Raw genomic sequence first — 17,886 nt, forward strand, 5'->3', positions numbered from 1 at the left:
GAAGATCTTTAAAAAGAAACAAAAAGAATGAATTTTTTTTAGGGAAGGTCTTAAAAGAACAACAAAAACAGTTCTTTTTGGTCAAAAGAATTTTTTTATTCAACCTGGTAAATATATACACCACATAAGCAACATGTGCTACACTTCTCGCGAACGCGTAGGCCATTTAGGCCGCTGTGCATCGCGAAGGCGGCATGCCCTTCGCGAACACGAAGAAGGTCTGACGCCCAGACCTTAAAATATTTCAAACACGGGAATTCACCAATTTTTCCCCATCTTTATTTGAGCTCGGCCTAGAGGCGACTTGGAGAAGAAATTTCATTACCCTTATATAGGTTAGTGTACTTTAAGTTATTTTCTTCCATTTCTATCATCACCTATTAATTTCTAGCCTTAATCTTTGTTCTTTTATGGTAGAAAATTAGGGATTTGGAAAGAATTGGAATTTTTTTGTGTGGCAAATTTAGGGTTTAGACCTCAAATTGAGGTCGGATTTCGAACTAATTACATAATCAGGGCCAGGAATGAACGGGTAAATGGGTTTTAGTGCGAACCTCGGATTTTGACCAAGCAGTCCCAGGGTTGACTTTTGTTGACTTTTTGAGAAAAGTGTAAAGATCTTAAGTTTATGTATTTTAATTGATTTTCCTAGCATTATTTGATGTTATTGAGTCGTTTTGGTTAGATTCGGTTGGTTCGGAGGCGGATTTTAGAGGAAAGGCCGTGGTAGATCTTTGATTTGCTTGCGTAGCGAGGTAAGTGTTGGGTCTAACCTTGATTTGAGGGAATTAGGAACCCTTGAGCTATGTGCTATGTAAAATTCATGTGTAGCAGCGTATATGCGAGGTGACGAGTGTATATACGCCGTCAAAATACTTGTTTCCATGCTTTTTTCCCCGTATTTCTTTAAATATTTTATTCCATGCGTCTTAACTGTTACATGCTTAATTGCTTCCTATGCCTTAATTTGCTACTTGTAATTTATTATTCTTGTATTAAAATGTTAGTTTCTCCCATGCTTCCGTGATTTAATTGCTACTTGCCTTAATTGACTTGCTTGCATTATTTAGTTGTCATTTATTTGACTTGTCTTACTGCTTAGTACTAATTTTAGTAAATTCTTGATTTGGTACGAGATTTCCCTTATGGTTCTGCTTTCATATTCGTTAATCGTAGAGATTCTTGTGATTCGAGTTGTTGAATTGATTTCATTTATTGATTTGTGTTTATGGATTGGGTTGCACGCCGCAACAGGAGGAATAAGGGAATTTTAGTATTGATATGGTGGGATCGGGTTGTATGATTCAACAGGTGAAATAAGGGAGGATTGATATGATAAAATAATGGATGATTATGATATTGATTCTAATTATACAGTGGGATCGAGTTGCGCGCCGCAACATATTTTTACTTGTTATTATTGATATTTACATGGAGGAATAAGGGAGGATTGTGTTTGTACGGTGGGATAGGGTTGCGCGCCGCAACGGTTTATGTGTTGGTATTCCTTGTTGCGTTGTGTTGGCTTCGGTGTGTTCGTATGAGATTCTGATGATTTGTATTTCTGGTTTTACTTGTTTTCAAGAATTGTGTTATTTTCATGAGTTAACTGGCTTATTTTCTTGTATTTCCTTTCCTGTCATTACTATTATACTGCGTTCAAGTTATTATAAGTGACCCTCCTTAGCCTCGTCACTACATCGTTGAGGTTAGGTGTCGATTTTACTCATACTACACTCTAGACGTCTTGTGCAGACTTTGAAGTCGGTCCTAACGGCGGTCAGTAGATTGCTCGGATCGGACATCTGACAGAGACTTGAGTTACAATTGTTCGGCGTTCGCAGCCCTGGAGTCCCCTTCTGCTCTATCCTAACTGTTTATTTCTTTTCAGACAGTTTTACTTTCATTCGGATCATTATCTGTATTATTCTAGTCGCTCGTGTACTTGTGACATCAGTTCTGGGTTGTATTTAGATATTTCGGTTGTTAAGACTTTTCGCACATTATTTCAGTTCTATTATAGTTATTCCAGTTTAATTGGCATCAGTAAATTAAATTGGTAAAAAATGACTTAAAACTATTCTAACATTGGCTTGCTAGCGAGTGAAAGGTTAGGCACCATCATGGTCCCAAGGGTGAGAATTCCAGGTCGTGACATTCCTTGACATAAACTTATCACCTAGTGCATATGAATTCAACTCTGATACTCCTGCAATCAACTAATTTCCATTGGTTCTTTTTGTAAAGCGTGAATGGAAATTAAACGGATGTTATCCCATATGGAATAAAGAGAACAAAATTTAATGGGTTTATATCAAAAAGCATTTCTATACTAACTTAAAGGGTTATAGCTCAACTAGGGTTCGAAATTAGATTCAGATTTAAATTCCGTCAAATGATCTAAATGATTTTATGATTGATAATTTTCTAAACTAATAAAATCTTTTTGTTTTTATTTTATTTTGCAAAATTTTTATTTAATATTTGCGGCCTTTTTCATAAAGTCACCAAAAACATACCTCATTTTTCCAAGAACGCACCTAGTTTCAGTTGCACCTTTTCTTGTCACCCATTCCTTGGCTATAAACAAAGAGGTTCTGCCTACGTTTTTTGTCTCGAAATTTTACTCTCTTCTTCTGCATTATTTCTCACAAACAAAAGTAGAGACCATTGTGAGATCTTTTATGCCTTTGTATTCGGTGAATTGCTGGAGTTTGAAACAAGTCTAACAAATTAAAGGTTCATCAGTTCTATTCTATAAGGAAATAATCCAATACTTTGTGTATTGTGAGGAAATTAAATTCCTTAGGAACATAGTGAATTATGTGAGCTCGAAATAATTATTTAAACTTTATATTTTATTCAATTATTACGTTTCCGATTTTACAATTTAAAAAATAGGCGATAATAAGCTTAAGGAATTTAATATTTTTTATGTGTTCATCTTTTCTTCTATTTTACGAAGACCAAACTTCTAATGATTTTCTATTCCTAATTCGTGTTTAAAGTCTTCGGTAATTTGGCTGGCAAAAAAACGGATTTTCACCAAACTCATTTTGAGGTATTTAAAGCACCTAAAACTTCGCTTTGCACTGTAATAAGTAGCCCTTGGTTATTGAGGGGTATAATGATACATATTAGATTACCAGATCAACCGAAACTAAATTCCAAGTGAATACGTTTTGGCCAATAATAGAGGAGCAGTGTCTTAGAAATCGTCCAAACAGACATGTATCATCAGTTCTATAATGAATTCTGAGTTTATAAGTGTGAGCGTTACTGTGTTAAACCAAAAATCAGAAAAAACTGTTAGAAAAATAAAAGAAACTGGAAAAACAGAAGAGTTTAAGAAATATTCCGAGTCCACAATTTTCTTGTGTGTCCTTAAGGAATTTACCCCCCTCACACGTTGCCAAGGTAATGGATTAAATCCTCCCAGGATAAAACGGAATAAACCTTCCTGCAACAGTGGCAATACAAACTGCAGGATACCAACGAACTTAAATAACGGAGCAAAATCACACTTACGAATTTGAGAGAGAGAGACTGCGAATTAGAATGCAGTATATTCAGAAAGAAAGAAGTTCTGGAGTGTTTTTCGTGTGTAGAAAATGGAGCCTTGCCTCAGAATTTATAGGCAATTATCAGAAGAGGTGTCTGGAAAAGGTGACTTTTCAGAAGAATACGCTGCCTGCCGCGGTTCTACCGCGGTCGCGGCAGAACCGCGGCCAGAGAGGCCCTCTAAACCTTTAGCAAGGTTCTGGCGTATTTTCAGCAGTGATTTGGCATTTAATTAATTATTAAATAATTAAATAAATTTTGTCCAAAAATAATCTTATCGGTCGATCATTTTCCAAATCAAAATCCAAATCCAAATAAATCCAAATCCAAATCCAAAGCCAAAGCCGAGCCGAGCGAGCGACGACGACGGCGCGAGGGTTCATTCTCTTCAACTCCTTTTAAGAGCTTTAAGAAGTGATTCTATATATAAGCACACAAATGTGGTTGTCCCTCACCAATGAGGGACAAAGTGCAAGACAAAAGTTCACTTCTTCAAATTTTCAATTTCCCTCCATTTTCAATTCACACTTCTTCTACTTTAAAGCCCAATGGCTTAAAGTCTAACAATCCCCCACGTGAATGGGAATGGCTATATCAAGAAAGATCATAGATGAAAGCTATGTGATTTTGCAAGTAAGGATTAATTGCATCTGGATAAGTAGGTTTTCCTTTGAACTTTCCGTAGTGAACATATGCCGGATATACTCGGTTAATCGGTAGATTTGATATCTTTGAACCGTCGAACTTTAGTGTATACCTACACAACCATATGTCACACAACCAACCCTTAACCGTCTTTTGGTTCTCATTGTTGTGTTCATTTTAGCCATGAACACCGCCTGGTTTCATAAGTGCGTAGAGAATTGGCCTTACAGAATTCTCATTGAAGCGGCTTCCACTTCACACTTACATAGGTGGTTCCTAAACGTGTAATCCTTTAGATTGACATTATTTGATAAATACCTCATCAAACTTAGGTAATCATTAAAGAACGTGTAAAGTTCTATCCTTGTTACTGAACATTGTCTTCATCACGAGAAGGGACCAAAGATTTTACTTTGACAATGTTGAATCGGTCAATCACAACTTTGTTTGAGCTCCTTGAACCTAGATCTCGGAACATCCAAAATTCTAGGTAGAGTTACCGCCATGTTGACTTGTCCTCGGCCCATTCCCTTAGATGATTTCTCAACTCCCTCTCTAGTTAAGCCTTTTGTAAGCGGATCCGCCACATTATCCTTTGATCTTACATAATCAATAGTGATAATTCCACTAGAAAGTAGTTGTCTGACGGTGTTATGTCTTCGTCGTATATGACGAGACTTTCCGTTATACATAACGCTCCCTGCCCGTCCTATTGCAGCCTCACTATCGCAATGTATGCAAATAGGAGCCAAAGGTTTTGGCCAGAACGGAATGTCTTCTAAGAAATTTCGAAGCCATTCAGCTTCTTCACCGGCTTTATCCAAAGCTATAAACTCTGATTCCATTGTAGAGCGAGCAATGCACGTTTGTTTGGAAGACTTCCAAGATACTGCTCCTCCACCAACAGTAAAAATATATCCACTTGTGGACTTTGTTTTTGTTGAGCCGGTTATCCAATTTGCATCACTATATCCTTCGATAACCGCAGGATATTTATTGTAGTGCAAAGCGTAATCTTGGGTATATTCCAAATATCCCAGAACTCGTTTCATTGCTACCCAGTGATGTTTGTTGGGATTACTTGTGAATCGACTAAGTTTACTTATCGCACAAGCTATATCAGGTCGTGTACAGTTCATGATGTACATTAAGCTTCCCAACACACGAGCATACTCCAATTGAGACGTACTTTCACATTTATTCTTTATAAGATGATGATTTAAGTCAATTGGAGTTCTTGCACTTCTAAATTCCAAGTGTTTGAATTTTTCAAGTACCATTTTCACGTAATGTGATTGAGACAAAGCTAGACCCTGAGGAGTCCTCTGGATTTTAATTCCTAGAATTACATCGGCAACTCCTAAGTCTTTCATATCAAACTTACTAGCAAGCATGCGCTTAGTAGCTTGAATGTCGGCAATGTCTTTGCTCATTATTAGCATATCATCAACATATAAGCAAACAATGACTATATGATTTGGAACGTTCTTAATGTAAACACATTTATCACATTCATTAATCTTAAAGCCATTTGACAACATTGTTTGGTCAAATTTCGCATGCCATTGCTTGGGTGCTTGTTTTAGTCCATAAAGGGACTTAACAAGTCGACACACCTTCTTTTCTTTTCCCGGAACCACAAACCCTTCAGGTTGGTTCATGTAAATTTCTTCCTCAAGATCACCATTTAAGAAGGCTGTTTTTACATCCATTTGATGGATTTGAAGACCATACAAGGCGGCTAACGCTATTAGCATCCGAATGGATGTAATTCTTGTTACCGGCGAGTATGTGTCAAAATAGTCAAGACCTTCTCGCTGTCTAAATCCTTTGACAACAAGTCTTGCCTTGTATTTGTCAATAGTACCATCGTCTTTCATTTTCTTCTTGAAAATCCATTTAGAACCCAATGTTTTGTTACCTGGAGGAAGATCAACCAATTCCCAAGTATGGTTGCTCAATATGGATTCTATTTCACTATTGACAGCTTCTTTCCAATATTGTGCCTCTGAGGAAGACATTGCTTCCTTGAAGGTACGAGGCTCATTTTCTAACAGAAAAGTCAGAAAATCTGGACCGAATGAAGTAGATGTCCTTTGACGTTTACTTCTTCTCGGATTTTCTTCATTAGGCATATCATCTATTATTTCCTCCCGAAGTCGTTTTGACTTTTGGCAGGTCACTTCACTTTCCTTTTTATATGGAAAAATAGTTTCAAAGAATTCAGCATTATCTGATTCTATTATCGTATTAATGTGAATCTCAGGATTTTCTGATTTATGAACCAGAAAACGGTATGCCTTGCTATTGGTTACATATCCAATAAATACACAATCAACCGTTTTTGGACCTATCTTAACCCTTTTAGGTTTAGGAACTTGTACCTTAGCTAAACACCCCCATACTTTGAAGTATTTCAAGCTGGGCTTCCTTCCTTTCCATTTTTCATAAGGAATGGACTGTGTTTTACTATGAGGTACACGGTTGATTATTCGGTTAGCTGTAAGTATAGCTTCCCCCCACAAGTTCTGTGGTAAACTAGAACTTATCAACAACACATTCATCATCTCTTTCAACGTTCGATTCTTTCTCTCCGCAATTCCATTAGATTGTGGAGAGTAAAGGGCAGTTGTTTGGTGAATAATGCCATTTTCCAAACATACTTCTTCAAAAGGAGATTCATATTCGCCACCCCTATCACTTCTTATCATTTTGATCTTTTTGTTTAGTTGTGTTTCAACTTCACTCTTGTATTGCTTGAAAGCATCAATTGCCTCATCTTTACTATTAAGTAAATAAACATAGCAGTATCTCGTGCTATCGTCAATAAAAGTAATAAAATACTTTTTCCCACCGCGAGATGGTGTTGACTTCATGTCGCAAATATCTGTGTGAATTAAGTCTAAAGGACTTGAATTCCTTTCAACGGACTTATAAGGATGCTTAGCATACTTTGATTCCACACATATTTGACATTTGGAATTAATGCAATCAAATTTTGGCAATACTTCTAAATTTATCATTTTTCGCAATGTTTTGAAGTTGACGTGACCTAAGCGTGAATGCCATAAAGTGTTTGACTCAAGTAAGTAAGAAGAAGCATTAACTTTATTGATAGGAACTGCTATTACATTTAGCTTAAAAAGGCCCTCATTCAGGTAACCTTTTCCTACATACACATCATTCTTACTTAGTACAACACTATTAGAAACACAAATACATTTGAATCCATTCTTGACAAGAAGTGAGGTAGACACAAGATTCTTGCGAATTTCTGGAACATGGAGGACTTGGTTTAGAGTCACTATTTTTCCGACGTCATCTTTAACGCAATCTTGCCAACTCCTTCAATTTTGGCTGTAGACGAATTTCCCATAAAAATTGTCTCGTCGGGTCCTGCGGGGGCATAAGAAGAAAATAACTCCTTGTTAGCACAGACATGGCGGGTGGCTCCAGAATCTATCCACCATTCTTTAGGATTTCCTACCAAGTTGCATTCAGACAACATGGCACACAAGTCCTCCATTTCTTTAGCTTTTTCAACCATGTTAGCTTGATTCTTCTTCTTCTTATCATTCTTTGGTGCACGATAATCCACGACCTTATGCCCAGATTTTCCACAGTTGTGGCAATTACCCTTGAAATTTTTCTTGCTTGGGTAGTTCGTTGGTCCAGAAGCCTTCTCAACAATGTTAGCCCCCATTATTGTCGAGTTCCCACGTGACTTCTTTTCAGCATTTTTGTTGTCTTCTTCTATCCTCAAACGCACAATCAAGTCTTCAAGTGTCATCTCCTTCCGCTTGTGTTTTAGATAGTTCTTAAAATCTTTCCACAAAGGAGGTAATTTCTCAATGAAAGCGGCGACTTGAAAGGCCTCATTTATGACCATACCTTCAGCAAGGAGGTCATGCACAATGACTTGTAATTCTTGGACTTGAGTTATGACCGACCTAGTGTCAATCATCTTGAAATCCAAAAATCTAGCAGCCACGAACTTCTTAAGTCCGGCATCCTCAGTCTTGTACTTCTTCTCAAGCGCATTCCATAATGCTTTTGAAGTTTCCATGCCGATATAGACATTGTACAAGCCATCTTCCAAACAACTCAAAATGTAATTTTTGCACAGGAAATCAGAATGTTTCCATGCTTCAGTTACAACAAGTCGTTCATCATCCGGAGTATTTTCAGTCATGACCGGAGGATCCTCCTTGATGAAACGTTGCAAACTCAACGTAGCAAGATAGAAGAGCATCTTCATTTGCCACGTTTGAAGTCAATACCGGAAAACTTTCCGGGTTTTTTTGTCGGTGCCATAGCATGAGCAGGAGTAGAACGGCTTGACGAGGCAGCAGCACTCGTAACAGTAGCTCCCGTTCCCACAACATTTCCATTAGTTTGGTTTTCGTTCGTCATCTTTTCGGTAGAGTTGGAAACACAACAGAACTTTATTAAATCAGTGAAGTTTTGATATCTTCAAATTGAATACCAAACCAAATATACAACACGTAACAATGGTGAAGTTTTTATATACTTCAAACCCGTACGTTTATTATTCCGGTAAAGTTTTTATATACTTTAAACCGGACAGAACAATTATTGGAGTAGAAAGCACGAAGGCTTTAGTCTCCAAAACAGTATACAAAATATAAATAACAGTTTAATATATGTTTCAACATAGAAACGTTAGTTTAAAATTCCTTAAGCTTGTGAGCGTTACTGTGTTAAACCAAAAATCAGAAAAAACTGTTAGAAAAATAAAAGAAACTGGAAAAACAGAAGAGTTTAAGAAATATTCCGAGTCCACAATTTTCTTGTGTGTCCTTAAGGAATTTTAACCCCCTCACACGTTGCCAAGGTAATGGATTAAATCCTCCCAGGATAAAACGGAATAAACCTTCCTGCAACTTTGGCAATACAAAATGCAGGATACCGACGAACTTAAAGAACGGAACAAAATCACACTTACGAATTTGAGAGAGAGAGACTGCGAATTAGAATGCAGTATATTCAGAAAGAAAGAAGTTCTGGAGTGTTTTTCGTGTGTAGAAACTGGAGCCTTGCCTCAGAATTTATACGCAATTATCAGAAGAGGTGTCTGGAAAAGGTGACTTTTCAGAAGAATACGTTGCCTGCCGCGGTTCTACCGCGGTCGCGGCAGAACCGCGGTTAGAGTGGCTTTCTGAACCTGCCTGCCGCGGCTCTACCGCGGTCGCGGCAGAACCGCGGCCAGAGAGGCCCTCTGAACCTTCAGCAAGGTTCTGGCGTATTTTCAGCAGTGATTTGGCATTTAATTAATTATTAAATAATTAAATAAATTTTGTCCAAAAATAATCTTATCGATCGATCATTTTCCAAATCCAAATCCAAATCCAAATCCAAATCCAAAGCCAAAGCCAAAGCCAAAGCCAAAGCCGAGCCGAGCGAGCGACGACGACGGCGCGGGGGTTCATTCTCTTCAACTCCTTTTAAGAGCTTTAAGAAGTGATTCTATATATAAGCACACAAATGTGGTTGTCCCTCACTAATGAGGGACAAACTGCAAGACAAAAGTTCACTTCTTCAAATTTTCAATTTTCCTCCATTTTCAATTCACACTTCTTCTACTTTAAAGTCCAATGGCTTAAAGTCTAACAATAAGTTTAGACAAAGTCGGTGAGAAGGTGAATAGTTCTGACATTCCTTAAAAAAATTCAATTTTGCCCCAAATTATTGGCATTCATATCCATACATTACAATAATCAAGCAGCAATAGGAAGAGCTAGGAGCATTATGCATAACGGGAAATTCTATAATATAACGATGAAGACATACCGTTAGCTAACTACTCTTTTGTAGAATTATCACAATTGACTATGTAAAACCTAAATATAATGTGTTGGATCTACATAGAAAAGGCTATACTAGAAAGACGGTTGAAAGATCATATAGAGGAATGAGAACATGGCTGAGGACAAGTTATTATGGCGGTAACTCTACCTAGGAGATGAGATATGTAACGACTCGACCGATTATTTTGAGTTCCAGCATTTTGTTCTATAACTTCAGACTTCGAGTGGCTTCATATGGTGTATTATGACTTTCCTGCATGGTCGGTTTTTATTTTAGAGTGGTTCAGGATGAATTTGATAGAATGATTCTCAATTTGGAAGCTTTACATTGGAAGAGTTGACCAAGATTTGACTTTCGAGTAAACAACCTCGGATTGGTGATTTGATGGTTTCTATATATTCGTATGATGATTTTGGACAAGGGCATATGTCCTTATTTGGATTTAGATGTTCCTAGAAGGTTTTGGCGTTATGTATTGATAGTTGACGATTTGAAGTATCGAAGAGTTCATAGGTTTGACGGGGAGTTGACTTTGGTGTTTCAGACTGCTTCACTAAATTATAGGAAATAAAGCAAACGTATCCTTATTTTAAATTTGATCCCAAATGTATCTTTAGGGTTACCGGAGTAGTTTAGATTTGCCCCTCAATTATAGAAAATAGAATAAATTTGCTCTTCGTTTGAATTTGATTCCAAATATGCTCTAATTATGAGTGAACTATTACATATTTTTCCCTCAAAACTAATAGAATTTTTTATTTCGATCAACCCTTTTATTTAGTGTCAAGAATTTAACTTCTATTTCTTAACCACGAGAGAACAAAAAGAAGAAAAAAATATGTAGACTTTTTCAAAAAATATGCATAAAAATCTGAGATTCACAAAAATATTTAATTTTACTCAAAGGACACTTCTCTATTTCAGTTTTTGTTTGTGAAGATCAAAACTATCTTGTCTACGGATTACAACTATATACATAAATTTAGCTCAAAAGAAATAAAATTAATATTTTATGGATTTCGCTCTTTCTAGCATGGCCGCAATCATAGTTTCTTCAATAAGATTAGAATTATTTGCTAAGTGTACATAATAACTCCCTTCACTTTCTCATTAATTTTTAATTATTTTTCACTAATTGAAGAATTTTAATTTTTATTTGTGTTCTTGAAGATTATTTTTTTCATGAAAACTGATTGATTTTCTAGAATTGGTGTTCTATTTAACAGTTGTTAGATTTTAGGAGAGTAAAACTTTTTAAATAGGGAAAAGACATGAATCTGATGAGCAATTAGATATTTTTGGCTCTTTTATAGTAATTTTGGATTAGTCTAATTTTTCTGGTTACAATTATTTATAAGGAATTTTTGGAGTTAAAATAATTGTCTTGAATGGTGGCACTCCATCTTAATTAAGAATAAATATTACTTATCTAAAGGAGTAAAACTAAGAAATTGGCAATCTGTTAGATTTGTAGAGCAAATATGAGCTAATTCACTCATAATAAGGGCATATTTGAAATTAAATTCAAATGGAGGGTAAATTTTTTCTATTTCCCATATTTGAAGGAAAAATCAAAACCAATCCACTAGTGACAAGGGTATATTCAAGTACAAATTTAAAATAAAGAATTTGCTCTATTTCTGATAGTTAAGTGGAATATTTGGCCCCTTTTCATTAAATAAATAATGAATACATATATGTCTAGAAATTTGGATTTCAAGTTCGTGCATAAAATTCAAAAATACTCCCTCTGTCTCAATTTATGAACCTCACTTTCCTCTTTAGTATGTTCTAAGAAGAATGTAACATATCTATATTTAGAAATAATTAACTTTAAATTTTTCAAGCTTATTTTATTATTATTATTTTTATATATTTCATAAACTCTATGCCCGATCAAATATTTGTTAGGTGTTGTCCTGATTTTCTTACCATATTTAGTTTTCCTATCTCTTGAAGGAAAGGACAACATATTCACCTTGATTGGGTTTTCCTTTTTGTAGAAGGAAATTATAAATCTTCCATATTTGGCTAGTCCCTTTTCTTGTGGGAAAAAGTTTGAATTTCTATAAATTGAGGATCCTTCCTTCACATTCAGTAGCATCCATAAAGTATCCATATGGGGTTTGAGAGTCGTGTTTAGGGGGAGAACTTTATGGGACAAGTGTTAGTGTGTCACCTGTGTTTTCCTCTTCGTGAGGTTGTTCTCTCGATATTTTGTACTCTCTTTTTATATAGTGGATTGCTCATCTCGGCCCGTGGATTAGGTTACTTGACTGAACCACGTTATATGCTTGTGTCTCTTTTGGCATATTTCTCTGTTGTTGTTGGATTTATCGTCGTTCAAGGTTTTGCGTTGCTAGCTTCCGCATCACTACAAGAAAAAGCCTTATCTAAGACCAACTTTTAGGGACGAGTTAATATTCCCGTCGCAAAAAATATATTTTTTGGGATGAGATTATATTGTGGTCCCTAATGATTTATTTTATTGCGAAGATATTAAATCTGGTCCCTAAAAAAATTAATAACTGGTCTTAAATTATAATTGAGGGGCCTTGAGGTGAGAAAGTGCCGCCAAAAATTATACCAAAATATTATAAAACTATTATTTTCTAAAAAACAGGCGCCAAAGCTAATTTATTGAGACAAAAGTCTAAAAACTGAAACTCTATGTATTCTCCAAAAACAAGCGTGCATAGATTTGCCCTAATACTCCGCCTAGCTCTAGAGCCCACATCGCTTATCTGTGTTTTCTCAAAACTCAGATTGTGAATTTCTGCCCTAATATCCATCTCGCCTTTGAGATTAATCCAAGGTATGCCTCCTTTGCTCTTTTTCTTCTCTGTTGTTCTTCGCTTATCTGTTGTTCTGCCCTAATATCCATCTTCTCTGTTGTTTTGCCCTAATGTTCATCGCTTATCTGTTGNTTGTTTTGGTGAATAATGTCATTTTTCCAAACATACTCTTCAAAAGGAGATTCATATTCTCCACCCCTATCACTTCTTATCATTTTGATCTTTTTGTTTAGTTGTGTTTCAACTTCACTCTTGTATTGCTTGAAAGCATCAATTGCCTCATCTTTACTATTAAGTAAATAAACATAGCAATATCTCGTGCTATCGTCAATAAAAGTAATAAAATACTTTTTCTCCACCGCGAGATGGTGTTGACTTCATGTCACAAATATCTGTGTGAATTAAGTCTAAAGGACTTGAATTCCTTTCAACGGACTTATAAGGATGCTTAGCATACTTTGATTCCACACATATTTGACATTTGGAATTAATGCAATCAAATTTTGGCAATACATCTAAATTTATCATTTTTCGCAATGTTTTGAAGTTGACGTGACCTAAGCGTGAATGCCATAAAGTGTTTGACTCAAGTAAGTAAGACGAAGCATTAGCTTTATTGATAGGAACTGCTATTACATTTAGCTTAAAAAGGCCCTCATTCAGATAACCTTTTCCTACATACATATCATTCTTACTTAGTACAACACTATTAGAAACAAAAATACATTTGAAGCCATTCTTGACAAGAAGTGAGGTAGACACCAGATTCTTGCGAATTTCTGGAACATGGAGAACTTGGTTTAGAGTCACTATTTTTCCCGACGTCATCTTCAACGCAATCTTGCCAACTCCTTCAATTTTGGCTGTAGACGAATTTCCCATGAAAATTGTCTCGTCGGGTCCTGCGGGGGCATAAGAAGAAAATAACTCCTTGTTAGCACAAACATGGCGGGTGGCTTCAGAATCTATCCACCATTCTTTAGGATTTCCTACCAAGTTGCATTCAGACAACATGGCACACAAGTCCTCCATGTCTTCAACATTTTCAACCATGTTTGCTTGATTCTTCTTCTTGTTTTTCTTTTGTACATCATTCTTTGGTGCACGACAATCCACGGCCTTATGCCCAGACTTTCCACAGTTGTGGCAATTACCCTTGAACTTTTTCTTTCTTGGGTAATTCTTTGGTCCAGAAGCCTTTTTCCTCTTCTTATTTTGTGGCGCCTCCTCAACAATGTTAGCCCTTATTATTGTCGAGTTTCCACGTGACTTCTTTTCAGCATTTTTGTTGTCTTCTTCTATCCTCAAACGAACAATCAAGTCTTCAAGTGTCATTTCCTTCCGCTTGTGTTTAAGATAGTTCTTATAGTCCTTCCACAACGGAGGTAACTTCTCAATGAAAGCAGCGACTTGAAAGGCCTCATTTATGACCATACCTTCAGCAAGGAGGTCATGCACAATGACTTGTAATTCTTGGACTTGAATTATGACCGACCTAGTGTCAATCATCTTGAAATCCAAAAACCTTGCAGCCGCGAACTTCTTAAGTCCGGCATCCTCAATCTTATACTTTTTCTCAAGCGCATTCTATAACGCTTTTGAAGTTTCCATGACACTATAGACATTGTACAAGCTATCTTCCAAACAACTCAAAATCTAGTTTTTGCATAAGAAATCAGAATGTTTCCATGATTTAGTTACAACAAATTGTTCGTCATCCGGAATGCCTTCAGCCAGGACCGGAGGATCCTCCTTGATAAATCGCTGCAAACTCAACGTAACAAGATAGAAGAGCATCTTCATTTGCCAATGTTTGAAGTCAATACCGGAAAACTTTCCGGGTTTTTCTGCTGGTGCCATAGCATGAGCAGGAGTTGAACGGCTTGACGAGGCAGCAACACTCGTAACAGTAGCACCCGTTCCCGTAACATTTTTATTAGTTTGGTTTTCATTCGTATTTTTTCTGTAAAGTTGGAAACAAAACAGAACTTTGTTAAATCAGTGAAGTTTTGATATCTTCAAACTGAATACCAAACCAAACATACAACACGTAACAATGGTGAAGTTTTTATATACTTCAAACCCATACGTTTATTATTCCAGTAAAGTTTTGATATACTTTAAACCGGACAGAATAATTATTGGAGTAGAAAGCACGAAGGCTTTAGTCTCAAAACCAGTGTACAAAATATAGATAACAGTTTAATATATATTTCAACACAGAAACGTTAGTATTTAAAATTCCTTAAGCTTGTTGTTGCTACTATGTTAAAACACAAAATCAGAAAACTGTTAGAAGAATAAAAGAAACTGGAAAAAAATAGTAAAGATTAAGAAATATTCCGAGTCCACTATTTGCTTGTGTGTCCTTAAGGAATTTTAACCCCCTCACACGTTGCCAAGGTAATGGATTAAATCCTCCCAGGATAAAACGGAATAAACCTTCCTGCAACAGTGGCAATACAAACTGCAGGATACCAACGAACTTAAAGAACGGAGCAAAATCACACTTACAAATTTGAGAGAGAGAGATTGCGAATTAGAATGCAGTATATTCAGAAAGAAGGAAGTTTTGTAATGTTTTTTTTTAGTGTGTTGAAAACGAAGCCATGCCTCAGAATTTATAGGCAATTATTGGAAGAGGTGTGATGTTTGTTCTGGAAAAGGTGCCTTTTCAGAAGTTTACGCGGCCTGCCGTGGTTACGCTAGGACCGCGGCCAGAGTGGCCCTCTGAATCTGCAGCAGGGTTCTGGCGCGGTTCTACCACGGTTACGCCAGGACCGCGGCCAGACTATCCTTCTGAATTTTCAGCAGTGATCTGGCAATTAATTAATTAAATAAATTTTGTCCAAAAAATAATCTTATCGATCATTTGACAAATCCGAAGCCGAAGCTGAGCCGAGCGAGCGAGCGACGACGCCGCGAGAGTTCATTCTCTTCAACTCCTTTTAAGAGCTTTAAGAAGTGATTCTATATATAAGCACACAAATGTAGTTGTCCCTCACTAATGAGGGACAAAGTGCAAGTCAAAAGCTCACTTCATTCAAATTTTTATTTTCCTCCATTTTATTTCTCACCATTTCCAATTCACACTCTTATATTTTAAAGCCAAATGCTTAAAGTCTTTGAAGCTCAATGCCTTTAAAGTCCAACAAGGCAAACCAAGAACAAAGCATAAGATGGGGGAAAGAATGAATTAGCGTGAGCCCAAATCTTGAACCAATCTTTCTTGCAATTGTCAAAAAGATAAGGAGACATTACAAAGGATTGTGCTGTGGAGTCTTGCTACATGCTGACTTCTGTTCAAGATGTTATATGTAAACTTGTTCAACAATTCCAAAAGAAACAGTTGACTGATGTTGGCTGTAAGCTTGAACTCCTATTACTTGCAGACTGAAAATGAGGGGGAAAAAAAAAAGAAAAAAAAAGAGAGCTCGGATTCACATTTTTTTCATCTTAAGTCAGATATATGTGACGACCGCCATCGTTCACAATTAGTGCGAGGAAACTTCATTGCCCGCTAATGCACCAGCCGGGAATCGAACCCGGGTCTGTACCGTGGCAGGGTACTATTCTACCACTAGACCACTGGTGCTTCTTGTTTGAGCTTTAGTTAAAACAACTAATAGGAGCTTAGCTTTTTAAGCATGAACTCATCCACCCAGATTTTGGTTAACTTCATTTCACGTAGATCCATTTTCTTTTTCCTTGTTTTACTTTTAAGTATTTAACATTTGAATGATCTGTGTTTTTAAGCAAACATGGCTGAAAGGTATTCTGTTTGTCTTTACGTAACAGTTCCAGACAAGTTGGGACCGGCTATATAAATCCTCAAAGATTATATTCAGAATGGATATTCATATGATATTGGTACATCCCAATGCTTATATTTACCCAATTTAGCAACGTCATTGTAAAGCTGTGTATGCATAGCTCTTAAATTCGGCAAACTTTCCTAGACAAATTCATCTTTAAGCACAACTTTATTTATTTTTCTTTACATTATCTTTTAAATATTTTCTACAAATAGGAGTGGCTCGGTGGTGCTTGACGAGTTCTTCTCGTGAATGCTACTTTCTCATTCTCAAAAAGATTGTCTTAGTTTGACTTGACACAAACTTTAATAAAGAAGAAAACACCAATTTTTTTTTTTTTTTCACTTGGTCGCCTAGTATCTTGAAACATCTTTGCTTGTGGAGGCAGGAGTGGAAAGAGCACTTCGCGAAAGAATCGTGTGGCGCGGTGAAAGATTTTGCGTTGGGGTTTCCGACCCTCCAGGTCTCCACCTACTTGTGGAATGGGGGGGGGGGGGGGGTTCCTTGATATTAAGGTGTCAAGGCGGTCGAAGAAGGCCACAGGTGGACGCAGCCGATGCTTTGATCATTCAATTGACTCCTTGCTGCGAGTCCGTCCTTGCTATGGTCTTAAATATGTCATAACATTTGTGTGGCGGTAAACTTTTGAAACTTGTGATCTGAAACTTGTCGTATCACTTGTGTGGCTATAAATACTTCTTATTAAGGAAAAATATTGGAAGTTGCCAATCTTTTGAAACTGACTAATAAGAAAATAGTGCCAATCTTTTTAATCAATGAGCTCCAAGCAGTTCCACTGAAGGTTATGCTTGACTATGTCAGTTCACAGATTATATACGTGAGAATTTTGAGTAGGTTTTCCGGTTTTTGTGAACTTCAGTTTGTACCGTTTCCGTTTCATGAATATATGTATCGTTGGATCTTAACACTACTGAAAAATTGGTCTACGGAACCGTTGCCATAGGGATATTGGTACGGTTTACAGACCGTCACATCAGCCGCCGTACCCATAGGTCTACTGGAACGGTTCTTGCAACGGTTTGCATCACCGTGACAATAGATAAGTCTATCGCAACGGTTTTCTCTTTCTCTGTTGGAACGGTTATTCTTTTCAATTGGAACGGTTCAAAACCGTTACTGTATTATTTATACAACGGTTTTTAACCGTTACCATATTATTTAAAGCAACACTTATGTAAGCTATTGCTACGGTTATGTTGGATATAGCCACGGTTTCTTTA

General features: G+C 36.7%; 1 non-coding gene across 1 annotated transcript; it reads right to left on the minus strand.

Moving 5' to 3' along the window:
- TRNAG-GCC lies at positions 16,355-16,425 on the minus strand. Its single transcript has one exon. It is a non-coding gene; the product is annotated as a tRNA-Gly (tRNA).

This window comes from Nicotiana attenuata, chromosome 1 (genome assembly GCF_001879085.1).
Source record: "Nicotiana attenuata strain UT chromosome 1, NIATTr2, whole genome shotgun sequence".
Taxonomy (NCBI): Eukaryota; Viridiplantae; Streptophyta; class Magnoliopsida; order Solanales; family Solanaceae; genus Nicotiana; species Nicotiana attenuata.